Below are 10,041 nucleotides of genomic sequence, written 5' to 3'. Positions count from 1 at the left end.
AAGGATGGTTCTTCACGATTCTGTGTTGATTATCGTGCGCTGAACAGAGCTACCATAGCAGATAAATTCTCTATTCCTTTCATTGAGCAACTGTTGGATGAGTTACATGGAGCAACAGTGTTCTCAAAATTGGACTTAAGGTCAGGCTATCATCAAATTCGCATGGTCGAGAAGGATGTAGAGAAGACGGCCTTTAGAACTCATGATGGCCATTATGAATTTCTCGTTATGCCATTTGGACTTACTAACGCTCCAGCGACGTTTCAGACATTAATGAACGAGATCTTCAGACATCTTCTACGCAAGTATGTGTTGGTGTTTTTCGATGATATACTTGTGTATAGTCGGACAGTGGAGGAGCATGCGATCCATGTACCTGAGGTTCTTCAAATATTGCAAGACCATCAGCTATTTGCGAACAGAAAGAAGTGTTCATTTGGTCAGTTGCAAGTTGAGTATTTAGGGCATGTAATCTCAGCTGAAGGAGTGGCTACAGACAAGAGTAAGACAAAAGCAATGACCAAGTGACCTACTCCAAAATCTGTCAAAGATCTCAGGGATTCCTTGGCCTTACTGGCTATTATCAAAAGTTTGTGCGGGATTATGGTTCTATCGCTAGACCTTTGACGAACCTGTTGAAGAAAGATAAGTTCGAATGGTCTTCGATGGCACACAACGCTTTTGATGATCTCAAGTGTTTCATGCAAGAAGCTCCGGTGTTGCAGTTACATGATTTCACGAAGCCTTTCATTGTGGAGACAGATGCTTCGGGTTTTGGTCTCGGGGCTGTGTTGATGCAAGGGAAAAAATCCGATTGCGTTTTTCAGCTATGCGTTAAAAGAGAGAGAGCAGTTAAAACCTATATATGAGCGCGAACTTATGGCGATCGTGATGGCTATTCAACGCTGGAAACATTACTTGCTGTGTAACAAATTCATTGTGAGGACTGATCAGAAGAGCCTTAAATACTTGTTGGAGCAGAGAGAAGTTAATTTGGAGTATCAGAAATGGATGCATAAGTTGCTTGGCTATGACTTTGAGATTGTCTATAAACCGGGAGTGGAGAATAAAGCTGCTGATGGGTTATCGAGGATTCAGCATGACACACAGGTTTCTTTATTGTGTCACTTGTGGGCATTGACGTTACCTTCTTCTTTGCAGCTGCAAGATATCTTAAACGAAGTGGAAGAAAGTACTTATATTACAGAGTTGCGAGATCGTGTGAAGCAAGGAGAGGAGGTGATGACTGATTATTCGGTGGTGCAGAATCGTTTGTTGTATAAGAACCGGTTGGTGATCCCTCGTTCTTCGAAGATTATTCCCTTAGTACTTCGTGAGGCTCACGATGGATTGATTGGCGGTCATGGAGGCGTTCTGAAGACAGTGAAACGCATACAGTTGCACTTTTATTGGACGAGTATGCGCAAAGATGTGGAGGATTATGTTGCACAGTGTCAAGTCTGTCAGACTAGCAAGTATTCTACTCTGCTACATGCTGGTCTCTTACAGCCTTTACCGATTCCCACGCGTATTTGGGAAGACATCTCACTGGATTTTATTGAAGGGTTGCCATTATCTGATGGAAAGAATGTCATACTGGTTTTAGTGGACAGACTGTCGAAGTATGGGCATTTTCTGAGTTTACGTCATCCTTTTACTGCAGTGGATGTGGCTAGAGTGTTTGTGGAGGGTGTAGTCAAGTTGCATGGTTTTCCTAAGTCGATGGTGTCAGATCGTGATAAGATATTCCAAAGTCAGTTTTGGAAGGAGTTGTTCAAATTGGCGGGAACATCTTTGCGTTTTAGCACTGCTTATCACCCTCAAAGTGATGGACATACAGAGGTACTAAACAGGGGAGTGGAGACTTACCTTCGTTGCTTTACGTCTGCTCATCCTAAGCGCTGGCACTGGTTTCTGAGTTGGGCGGAGTTGTCTTATAACACATCGTATCATACTGCTAAGAAGATGACTCCTTTCCAATTGGTGTATGGAAGAGAACCGCCTGCTTTGTTACAATTTGAGACTGGTTCTACGGTTAATGGAAGTTTGGAGGAGTTACTAAGGGAGTGAGATGAGATGTTGCGCCACATTAAGGATCATCTGCTGCGTGCTCTAAGCTGAGATGAAAAACAATGCGGACAAGAGTCGAAGAGAGTTGTCATTTGCAGTAGGTGATATGGTGTTCCTGAAGTTGAGGCCATATCATCAGTCTACGTCGGCGAAACGTTTTTGTCAGAAGTTGGCTGCAAAGTATTATGGGCCTTTTAAGGTGATTGATCGTGTGGGAGAGGTTGCGTATAAGTTGCAGTTACCGGAGTCATCACGCATTCATCCAGTGTTTCATGTGTCACAACTGAAACCTGTAATTGGCGCGGGTCACGTGGTGACAACGTTACCAGCTGCTTTTTCACCGCTTGACGAGTTTGTTGTGGAACCGGATGATATCATAGATACGCGTTATGATGAGGAGGGGCGTTTGGAGGTGTTGGTAACTTGGAAGGGTTTGGCAACACATGAGAGTACGTGGATGGGTGTTCGTGATTTGAAGCATCAGTTTCCGTAGTACCAGTTTGAGGGCAAACTGAATTCTGGACTGGGGGGTATTGCTATGCCTTGGAGAGTGTATGTGCGACGTGGCAAGAAGAGAGTGGTGGAGGGAAGTACAGAAACGGAGTGTGAGAAGAATAATGGGGAAAGACTCTGACGGAGGAAGAGTCTTTGCGGTTACAAGATATGAAGTATAAATAAGAAATAGAAAGAAAGATGGTATTGCCATTCGATTGGTAATCTCTAATCGAGTTGATACAATGTATTGAGAGATGGATTCTTGGAGTGAGAATCTGTGTGATACATCTGTATTGTGTGTGTTGTGAGCGAATAATACGTTAGTTCATTAACATTGACAAAGACAGATTGTGTTTGAAGATGGTGGAGAAGACTAGCATATATGAATCCCCAAAAAGAAATATTTGAAACTCAATGTTTGTTATATACACGTTGATTAAACATTATTAATCTAATAGGCCTCAAACAACAGAAAAAAGCTTATGTTATATTTATCCAAATTGTCTCTCAAGCAAGACTCTAATGTAGCTTTAATGTAGGTGGCGTAAGTTAAGTGAGCCAGACCAGCTCAAGTCTCGGGCTAGACCCACAACTTATCAGAAGCTTGTCCATTCCCTCAACATGAGATACAAACAACCGAATAAGGCGCATCATGTAAATGATCTTTGGTATTAACTCTTTCTTATTTTTAACTATATAATATTGTCTTTCTTCTTCTTCCATTTTATTATCATCGACACATACACACTCAAGAAACTAAGAGTAGAAACAAAAAAGGTAATACAATCATAAGCCTATTCTCTAATTGACACAAATGAATAGACCGACCATCATTACACAAAGCACCTAAGTTTTGTGTCGCTGCTATTACAAAGAAACAGAAGTCAAGATCAATCTTAAATACAGCAACAGTTGCCAAATGAGCTTCCTTTTTCTCCCAGATGAGCTTCAGCCCTTGTTTTCCTGTAACCCATACAAAAGAACATCAGATACCAAATTAAATGCTCGATCAAGGAAGGAACACAACAAGAACCAAAATCATCAGAGTCAAATGGCTAGAGAGAGATGGTATACATCACTCACTAAAAGAAGAAAGACAAGTCTGGATTGAATCACTCTAAGAAGACTAGAGTAAACAATCAGAACTGGTTGAAACAAGTTTCAGAAATAAGAAAAGCACTCCAACAAAGAAAAAAAAACAGATGAAAGATTGTAGTTAACCTGTGGGGTGTTCATTGAGAAGGTGGCAGTGGTGAGAAGCCTCTCAACGTATTTTCCCATGATATCAACCTCCAAGTTCACTTTCTGCCCAACTTTCTTGGTTGGAATCACCACATTCTGCTGGGTATAAGCAACGAGCATGAAGTTAAAGCAGCTGTCCTCGTCAGACACATCGACCACCGTCAGGCTCATCCCGTCCACCGCCACAAAGCCCTTGGGGACAATGTATTTGAGCAAAGCCTTGTCCGCTTTCACCTTCACCCACAGCGAATCTCCCTCAGCCTCCATCGAAACGATCACTCCCGTACCGTCCACGTGTCCCTGCACAACGTGTCCCCCCATGCGGCTCACCGGCTGCAGCGCACGCTCTAGATTCACCAGGGATCCTCTCTCCAGCTCCTCCAGCGACGTTTTCCGCAGCGTCTCCGGCGCCAACCCGACGGTGAACTCCTCGGTGTCGAAATAGGTGACAGTTAGGCAAGTACCGTTGACGGCGATGCTGTCGCCTAGCTTCACGTCCTCCACCACCACTCTCGCCCCGATTTTAAGGTCGATCAGCTAATCCCAGATCCTTAACTTGCCCCATTTCTTCCACGATTCCCGTGAACACGGATCGAATACTCAGATTTTGCCTCCAATGCCTTCCACATGTCGTCGTCAGCTTTGATGAGAGGATATTTGGTCGGAGTGAAGTGAAGGTTGGCAACTGTGGAATAAAAGATTTGGGAAGCAGATTGAGAGAGTGAGTGGCCATCATTATCGGCGGCGTCTCTAGATTGTAGTTTTTTTTCTAGTTACACTCTGATACTAGATTATGACCCGCGCTTTGGAAGCGCGGAATATTTTACGATGAAATTTTTTACTAATAACTTAACAAATATTTTGGTAACTTTTAAAGAGTTTATTTAAAATATTTTTGCATTTAAATCAGTGTTTCTAAATTCAACCCGATTGTGATTATACCGGTTAATCCGGAGATCTAACAATTCAATTTAGGTTTTTAAAATATTCATATTAACAAAAATCACTAAAATTTGAGACTAACTGATTGAACTGATGGATGACCAATATGTAATCTAATTTGATTTAAATTGTAATAGTTTCATAATTTGTAATCTTATAATCCAAATTTTAAAGTTTATTATTTTGCAATTTATGAAATTATGATGTTTCTACAAAATTTTAAAGAGAAAATGATAGATATAAAATATTAAGATTAATTATTGTATTGTTTGGAAACATTGATAGTAGTATAAAATATATTGTTTGGAAACATTGATAGTAGTAAGAAATAAGTATATTGTTTGGAAACATGGATAGTAGTATAAAGAAAGGAACATTAATGATTTAATGTAGGTTTAACTATAAAGTATAAATGTGTATTTAATTTAAAAACTTACAAAATAAATGTTAGGTCCAACAGAATGTTTCTGTTTTAATAAGATAGATTAGGATAAACAAAAGAACCCAACCGTAAAACCGACCCCAAACTAGATCTACATAAATTTCTGAATGGATTTTGTTTCACAGAAATTTATGATACTATTATAACTAGAGTTAAACCCGTCTTATGAAATTTCAAAAACAACTAAATATATTTCAAATTCTTAGTATATATTTAAATATAGTTTTATATATAAAAATGTTTTGTAATCCTTTGCATTAATATTTAATGCTGCAAAAAAATATAATAATTAGATATTATGTTTTACATTGTAGAAAGAGATACACATGAATATTTGATAGTGATCATTTAACTCATTATTCACTTTTCAAAACTGAAAAGTGATTTTGTTTTATTACTCTGAATCTATAAATGGATAACGAACCAAATGATTATTACAAATATATAATTAAAATAAGTGTGGGTTTGTAACTCTATTTTTATTAATAATTAAATTTAGATCCTAAATTATCAATATCTAATGAATTTACAGAATTTTTGTATTTGTGAAAATATAATTTTAACCTACTTTTTATATTTTAAATCATACATTTGAAAAGTGTTACTGTAACTATCATAATTGTCATAATCTAATAATGAAATGTTAAACTTAACAGAAGAATAGTTAACTAGAACTTAATGGATAAAACAACATTATATTCATGTTTTACTGATAAATTTTATTGGATAAATTTAAAATTTCTAAATGTGGTAAATTTCTTCACTTGACAATGTGTTTTTAAGAGAAAAAACAAAATTCGACTTTATTAATAGAAATTTATTTATTAGATTTTATTGATTTTAAAAAAATAATTATTATGTTTTGATTGTGTAATAATCACTGTTGTGTTTTTCATTCAGTTTTCCTGTGAATATTTCTATTGAGCTTGGTAACCACAAAAATATCCATGATATCTCTTTCGTTTTTATTTCTATTGGTCGGGTTTTGATAAAACATCAAAATAATATTGTAAAATGGATTTTCTTTTTTGTTCTTATAAATATTTTCTATTTTTCTGTAGTTTTATATTTTGGATTAGATCATGTAAATTTGTAAATAAATTCTTATTTGTTAATTATTTTTCACCAAATTCAAGTTATTCAATCTAATTTTACAAAGATATATATATATATATATATATATATATATATATATTGTTTTATTTATTATATCTAAAGATATTTTTTAAAAATATTTGTAAGATATTTGGTTTGATTATTTACTAAAGGGAAAATTAGATTTTTAGGACACTTTGAAGTAGGATTTGTCACAATAGGATTTTTACAAGATGTTTTGTCAAATTAGGATTTTAATTCTTGTAAATACTATAATGCCCTTAAAATCTCATTTTTGTAATTGAATTATAATTATAAATAATAATGTTCGTAGTAGATTTATTATTTAAAACATTTAAGAAGTAAAAAAAAAAATTAAAAGAGGGAGAACAAAAGAGATCCCATTTATCGGGTAAAAGGGATCGACATCCTAATTATTTTTTACCGTCTTCTCTGCCGAGCTTGCTCCCATGGCGATTTATGAGGTTTCTGTTTTCATCTTCTTCTTTATCTTCTGAGATTATTGTCTCCATCTTTGGTATTGTGTCATGTGAAGATGGTTTATAGCCTCTTCGATTTTATTTTGTATTTGATTTGATAGGTTATTTTCTTTTGTTCTTGATTAGATCATTTGCTATTGGTGGCCATTAAATCGGAGTCACCAAATTTATTCACGTTTTTTAAGTTTTGAAAGCTCGAAATTGGAAGATACATGCTAAATCTACAAATTAAAACCATACCCAGCAAGAAAAACGCAAAATAATAGACTAAATCAATCAAAGAAAACATGGCGGCTCTGTAAAAATGTCTCTGTAATCCTAAAAACTGTTGAGGAAGATGATGACTTATTTACGGTTATGCCATTAATGAAAATAAACACTAAAAAGAGCAAAACGCGTTACTTGGGTATCGAACCTGACAACCGGACAATGAAAGTTTCCAAATTTTCACGATTTGCCTAGAATATGCATACTACCTACCCAGAACACCGTATAATAGGTGTGAACTATATTCCATTTTCAGGCGTCATATAAGGTAAAAGATATAACAGGTTATGACACGTAATGTAGCGGAGCTCTGTGACTGAGTTGTAGTTATATCTCGTTTTCTAGCTGAAGGTACACCAAAGACATCTTTCTTGATTATAACGCAACTGAATCTATCTTTGCCAGGGTATAGAAGAAAGGTTACATTACGGTATATAGCCTGGATATATCAGTGTTTTAAACTTAGAATCTGAATTATAAATTAAGTAGACTGCCAGAATGAGTATTCTAACTGTAGCGAGAAGATAAAATAAAATATGATTCGAATTTTTTTTTTAAAAAAATTTAAACTTATATATTGTCATACTTATGTTTTCTACAGTTTTAATATTTTTTTTATATTTTTAAAACCGTACTTACTATTTTCCTCATAAAACAAGGGTAAAATATGTCCAAAATTGCCAAAAGTATAAAAAATCTTATTGTGACAAACAAAAGTTCAAAGTGTCCCGTTTTTCCAATTCTCCCTTTACTAAAGCCTCGTAGTCTTTCGCCTAGTTATTCCTTGTGCAACTAAAAGATGTATATTCTTCCTACAATATTGTTGTGCATGAGAACAAACCAACCATTTACAAAGATTGAATGAGAAAGTCAAGACACCCGAAGATGTTCCACGCCTCTTTGATCTGATTAAAGATAAGGATGGAAGGCTGAAACTTTCATTCTAAGCAGCCGTAGGAAACTTCCATTCTTCACACTTGTTAATTTAGCTGGCTTCTGAGTTTGTTATTTTCACTTTCTTCTCAGACTCTAACCTTATATCTCCTTCTCAATCAAACTCCCTCACTTCTATCAAACCCGAATTAAGCTTCTTCAACCCAACCCTATCAAACAGTAAAGGGATTTGGGAGTATCTGTGATGCTAAACAAAACAGCAACTCCATTTGCTTCGTTTCTTTCCCCAGCTACATGTTCTCTCTTATCAGCTACTAAAAACACCAGTTTTATTTCTTTCTCTTCCATGTCTCTGCGCGTAGCATGGAGATATTATAATTTTATAATTATAATATTATGATAAATGTTTAATGTAATATTTGTATTTTTATATTGTATATTTAGTTATTATTTATTTTACTATACATTTTCCATATAGATGTTTAATATACTTTTTATATTTCTTATATCATATATATACAATTCTTATTTTTTTTATTGTATATTTACTTATCTAATATTATGATAAATGTTTAGTGTAATATTTCTATTTATTATATTGTATATTTATAACAATTTATTTTATTATAATCTTATCATATAGAAGTTTAATTTAGTTTTTCCATTTTTATATTGTATATTTAAAGATGTTAAGCATGTCCCAGATATTCGGATGAATCTGATATCGACGAGAAGACTTGATGATGAGGGTTATTTCAGTTTGCATGGTGGTGGTAAATGGAAGCTCTCTCGTGGTTCTTTGATTGTGGCTCGAGGTGAGAAGTCTTCATCTTTCTATTGGATGCAGGCTAAGGTCTCTAAAGATGCTGTTAATGCGGTGGAGAATGATAATGCCATGGAGCTATGGCATAAGAGACTCGGTCAAATGAGTGAGAAGGGAATGACTGTGTTGTCCTCCAGGAATGAGGTGATTCCAGGAATCTCTGGTCTGCACCGAAGTGTTCGCATTGTTTTGCGGGAAAACAACACAGGGTATCTTTCAAGTCTTCTGCGCCTTCTAGGAAACCCGAGGTACTGGATTTGGTACACTCAGATGTGTGTGGTCCAATGAAGACAAGATCTCTTGGCGGCGCATCATATTTTGTGACTTCCATTGATGATCATTCAAGGAAGTTGTGGGTATTTCCTATGAGGACGAAGGATCAGGTGCTGGGATATTTCAAGCATTTTGTGGCATTGGTTTAGAGACAAACGGGGAAGAAGCTGAAATATATCCGCAGTGATATTGGTGGAGAGTATCTTGGACCATTTGATGCTTATTGTAAAGAGCATGGAATAAGGCATCAGTTCACACCACCTTATACTCCACAGTTGAATGGGTTGGCTGAAAGGATGAACAAGACGATTGTCGAGAGGATTAGATGTTTGATCTCACAGTCAGGCTTATCGATGACTTTTTGGGCAGAAGCTTTGAACACGGTGGTTCATGTGCTAAATTTGTCACCAAGTGCTCCATTGGAGGGTGATATTCCAGAAAGGGTTTGGACTGGTAATGATGTTTCTTACAGTCACTTGAGGGTCTTTGGGTGTAAGGCATTTGTTCATATTCCCAAGGTTGATAGATCGAAGCTTGAGATGAAGTCGCGGCAGTGTGTGTTAATCGGTTATGGTCAGGATGAGTTCGGGTACAGATTTTATGATCCCGTTCAGAGGAAGCTCGTAAGGAGCAGAGATGTTGTGTTCATGGAAGATCAAACGAGTAAGGACATTGACAAGTCCAAAATTCCAACTCAGGTTTATGATGGTTTGATCGATATAGAGGCTACTCCTTCTACATTAGTCCACGGTAAGTTGAGGTTGAGGTTCAGGATGATACACCCGGTGCAGATGCTCCCGCACATGAAGATGGCAATGGTGATCATGGTGACGATCATGGTGAGACACCAGCTGCTGAGAACCAACCTACTGTTGTGAGAAGATCAGAGAGAGGTCTTAAGCCGTCGACAAGGTATGATCCTAGTGAGTATGTTTTACTTACTAATGGGGGAGAGCCTGAAAGCTATGTTGAAGCTTTGGAGGATGAACACAAGGATC

The 10,041-nt window shown here is 36.4% G+C and overlaps 1 pseudogene; it reads right to left on the bottom strand.

The window, feature by feature from the left end:
* Positions 1-3,229: 3,229 nt before the first annotated feature.
* Positions 3,230-4,572, bottom strand: LOC108809064 (riboflavin synthase-like; annotated as a pseudogene).
* Between the last annotated feature and the right edge of the window lie 5,469 nt (positions 4,573-10,041).

This window comes from Raphanus sativus, chromosome 6 (assembly GCF_000801105.2).
Source record: "Raphanus sativus cultivar WK10039 chromosome 6, ASM80110v3, whole genome shotgun sequence".
Classification (NCBI taxonomy): domain Eukaryota; kingdom Viridiplantae; phylum Streptophyta; class Magnoliopsida; order Brassicales; family Brassicaceae; genus Raphanus; species Raphanus sativus.
The sequence above is the reverse complement of the archived record's forward strand: the minus strand, read 5'-3'. Positions and strand labels throughout refer to the sequence as shown.